Source organism: Portunus trituberculatus, chromosome 42 (genome assembly GCF_017591435.1).
Source record: "Portunus trituberculatus isolate SZX2019 chromosome 42, ASM1759143v1, whole genome shotgun sequence".
Classification (NCBI taxonomy): domain Eukaryota; kingdom Metazoa; phylum Arthropoda; class Malacostraca; order Decapoda; family Portunidae; genus Portunus; species Portunus trituberculatus.
The window spans coordinates 24,257,827-24,262,669 of record NC_059296.1 but is presented as its reverse complement, the minus strand read 5'-3'; positions in this window follow the sequence as shown (position 1 = coordinate 24,262,669).

Here is a 4,843-nt window from a genome sequence, read left to right as displayed (position 1 = left end):
CCGACAGCCGTGGGAGCGTGGCACCTCTACGGCGTCACCACCACTGAGCACCGTTCTCGTGCTCCGTGTGGAGACTCTTATTGGATAACGCAGCCCTTCCAGATGTGGCACTTTTTGTACCTGTGCCTTATGGAACACTACGATTGCCGCTACGTCTATGTTGTATTCCAGTGAGGCGAGAGGACCCCCAGGCTTTGGGTGAGATGGGGGTGCGGCATCCTCCAACCGTAAGGTGAGGCGTTGGATGCTATCCAGCCTCCTTCTGTGTGTGGCGGCACAGGACATCCAGAAGAGGCCTGCGTACTCCAGGTGGAGCCATACCTGTGCCTTGTACAGCAACAGTCTCCCGTTCCTGTCGAGAAAACTAGCCACCCTTCTTAGAGCTGAGATCGTTTCAGAGGCTTTCTTGGCAATGGTTTTGACATAGCTGTCAAACCTCAGTCCTCAATTCACCTCCACTCCAAGTATCTTGACGTCTTTCTGGAGTGGGAAAGCAGCACCGCCAAAAGACAATATTCCTGCCATCGCTGCAATGGCAGCTGGGGACCGAGAGACCACCATTGCCTGTGTCTTCTCCAGATCAAAATGTCACCTGCCAGCGAGCACTCTACTCCTCTATCACTCCTAGCTGCTGATTGATGGCCTCAGTAGCACGCCCACTGTCCTGGCGGGAATAGATATATGAGAGAACCTAAGTACATAAGAAAAGAAGGAAGCTGCAAGAGGCCGCTAGCCCTATACGAGGCAGTCCCTGTGTGCTACCTAATTCCATCTATCTTCCCCATCCATGAACTTATCTAACCTTCTTTTAAAGTTCCCTTTTGACTCAGCCCTGACTACATGACCACTGAGACCGTTCCACTCATCAACCACTCTGTTTGAAAACCAGTTTCTTCCCATTTCTTTCCTAAACCTGAATTTTTCAAGTTTAAACCCATTATTTCTGGTTCTGTCCCTGCTACTGATCCTAAGAACTACATTCATGTCCCTCTGTTAAAACCCTTATACCACTTAAATACTTCTATCAGGTCTCCTCTTAACCTACGTCTCTCTAAGGAATGCAAATTAAGTTTTTTCAGTCTCTCTTCATAGGGAATATCCCTCATTCCCTGTATCTTTTTAGTCATCCTCCTTTGCACTGACTCCAACAGAGCTATGTCCTTCCTGTAATGTGGGGACCAGAATTGTACCGCATAGTCAAGATGTGGCCTGACCAGCGCCAAGTATAATTTTAGTATTACTTCAGGACTCCTGCTTTTAACACTTCTAAAAATGAAACCTAATACTCTATTCGCCTTATTTCTGGCCTCAATACATTGCTTCCTTGTACCGAGATCAGAGCTAACTATGACTCCTAAATCTTTCTCATACTTGGAACTTCCTAGTGCCACGTTATCTATCGTGTACCTATTACTTGGATTATCTCTACCTACGCTCAGTACCCTGCACTGATATCACTATTAATTCCACTATCCAAGTCGTTGATATATATTAGAAATAATAATGGCCCTAAAACTGAGCCCAGTGGCACCCCACTAAGTACTTCTCCCCACTCGGAATTCGATCCATTAATTACTACCCTTTGTTGCCTGTTGTCTAACCACGCTTTAATCTAGTCTAATATTCTACCTTCTATACCGTGTGCTTTAAGCTTTTTTAAGAGCCTCTAGTGAGGTACTTTGTCAAAGGCTTTACTGAAATCTAAGTATAGAATGGCATAATTACCACCTTTATCTGCCGCCTCATAAACCCTACAATAAAGGTTCAACAAGTTTGTAAGACACGACTTTACCTTTCATAAATCCATGTTGTGTTTGATTTATCAAGCTGTGTTTGTCCAAGTGTTCCCTAATGTTTTTCGCTATTATTGATTCCATTAATATACTCACAACTGAAGTTTAGGTAACAGGCCTGTAATTAGACATTATGGTTTTATCTCCCTTCTGAAATACGGGAACCACATTAGCTTTTCTCCACATTGTAGGTACCTCACCTGACTCCACTGTCATCCTAAAAATTACCGCTAGAGGCTCGCTGACGACTTCCTTGCATTCCTTTAGAACCCTTGGATATACTTCATCAGGTCCTGGTGACTTGAATTTATTTAGTTTATCTATCTCCTGCTCTACCATCGCCTTACTTATATGAATATCTTGCAGCTTTTCACTATCCTCTGCCCTAAATATCTGTTTGCTCTCTGAGATTTTCTGTCTGTTCTCTTGAGTGAAGACAGTTAAAAAATACTCGTTCATAATTCTACTAATCTCTTCCGCAGAACTAGCCATTTTCCCATTTGTTGTCCTTAATGGACCTATTTCTTCTCTACTTTTCGTCTTGTATAGCTGCAAAAAATCCCTTGGGCTTCGTCTTTGCTTGGCTGGCAATCCTCAACTCATATTTGTTTTTAGCTTTCCTCGTTAACCTCTTAACTGTTCTTACTAATTCATGGTATAGTGGCCTTAAGGCCTCATCTCCTGCCTTTTTTGCCCTATGCATCGTTTTAATCTGTCTGTCATGCACTTAGGGTCGTTGCTTTGTGATTTTAGTGTTTTATATGGAATGTTGGCTATCTGACCGTCACACATTTTATTTAGGAAGCTGGTATAGATCTCACTAACCCTCAGCTAACAGGGATTCCTCCCATGTTCTAATCCAGCTCCCCCCTCCGCCTCACTCTCTCTCTCTCTGTCCCTCTCCGACTTTCCACTTCCCCCCCTTCTCTGCTCCTTCCTCCCTTCTACCTGACTATGTTTTCCCTGCTAAGCGACTCGTTGTAAATAGTCCCTTAAACCCTCGAAATTAGCCTTCCTGAAGTCAGGTAATATTTGATTGTTTTTTTTTCTAAAAGTTTCATGCCATTTCAATGTATACCGTATTTCTTTGTGATCGCTGTTACCTAGCTGGCCACCAACCTCCACCTGTGTAACTGCCTCCTCCCTGTTTGTCAGAATTAAATCCAGATTATTATTTCCTCGTGTGGGTTCTAAAATGACTTGCTTTAAAAAATTATCCTGTATGATCTTTAGAAACTCATCTGCTTCCCTGTTACCCACCATCAAGCTCCAATCAACATTCCTATAGTTAAAATCCCCTACCACACATACCATGTTAGCTACTCTATTTATTTCCTCCCATAGGGAAGAGTTTATTTGATCTGAAGCATTTGGTGGCCAGTACACTAAACCCATTACTACTGATTGAGACCCATCCTTAATATTTACCCATAGAGACTGTTTTGCTATCTGTTTTGATTCGGCTGTTTATGCGACATTGCAGTGTGTCCTTGACGTACAAGGCCACTCCTGCCCGTCTTCTGTTTTCCCTGTCCTTATGAAAAAGTGTATAAATGCATTCCATCCCTGGCATACAAGGTGTCATTGCCGTAAAAGAGGTCCCAGTTATCGATGAACGCCTATCTATTGCTCCTGCAGTGATCTGCAAGTTTGCTATTTATTGCAATTGCCCTGGACAACCATTCACCTCCCAGTCCCCTCCTCGGCAACACACTGCATACCCCAGGGGTTGTATCCTTATTCCTAATTTTAGCCAAAGCCTCCTTAAATCTCTTAAACAGCTCCTCACTGCTTACCTTGCAAATGTCACTTCCCCCCACACTGAGGAAAACAATGGGTTTGGTCCCGTCCGCCAAACACGTGTCTAGCTGAGCATTTATCTGCCCAATACCAGCAGCTAGTAAGCACACTCTCGTCGTCCTCCTCCTGTCCTTATCAGAAAACGCCGCGTTGAAATGTCTCACCTGGCTGTCACCAATCACCAGTGTCTTACCTGCGGACAGTATCTTACCTGCGGGTAGGGACCCCTCTACCCTCCTCACCTCGTCGCTTCCCGCCTTCTCTTTCTTCTCCTCCACTCCCTTCAACACAGCAAAGGAATTTTCCGTTTCCACTCGCTGAGGCGCCCTGAAGACCTTTCTCCTCTTTGCACCAGAAGACACCACTCGCCACTCCCCCTGGCCCTTCGTCTCATTACTAGGTAATGAGACTGTAGGAACCATCTCTCCCTCAGTAGCTGAATTCACTCGACAGAACTCATCCAGCAAGTCAGAGATTTGGCCTCGAAACGCCTCCTCCACCTCCGAGATTCTTTGATGGAACTCAACCTCCACCTCTGAGACCTTCATAACGAAGGCCTCGAGGACAGGAGAACTAACACAACTAGCCGGAACCGTAGGGAAAGTGGAGAAAGCCATCACTACGTAAAGTAGCCAACAGATCACACACCACTAACGGGAGACTTGTCACCACTATCAGAGACACGTCTGCCCCCTAGGAAGGTTGACCTGAGACTGAGGAAGGTTGACCTGAGAGAGTGCATTCATGGCATAGGCCGGGACTGCTGGCAATAGCTGGAGAAGGTCGTCCATGTAGATATTCCTCAGGAGTGGTCTAAGTATGGAGCCCTGTGACTCTGATGCTTCCACACGCAGAGACTCAGATGTTTGCCTGTTGGCAACCACCTTAAGGCTTCTGTCCTGGAAGTAATTCCCCATGAATTGTAACAGGCTGCCCTAGATGCCTTTAGCACGGAGCTTTTCTAGTAGACCTTTATGCCATACTTTATCAAATACTCCTGATATGTCCAAGGCAACCACGACAGTGTCCTTGCCGTCGTTGAGGGCTTCCTGCTAGTCTCTGGTGAGGAGCATCACCAGGTCAGAGTGTGATCTTTCAAGTCTGAAAGCAAACTGTTGGTCTAAAAGGAGGAAATTTTCTTTGAGGTGGGCACACACCACCTCTACCACGACCCTCTCAAACACTTTACCCACTACTGATAACAAAGATATGGGTCTATAGTTTTTTTGGGTCTGTCCTGAAGGCCAGAC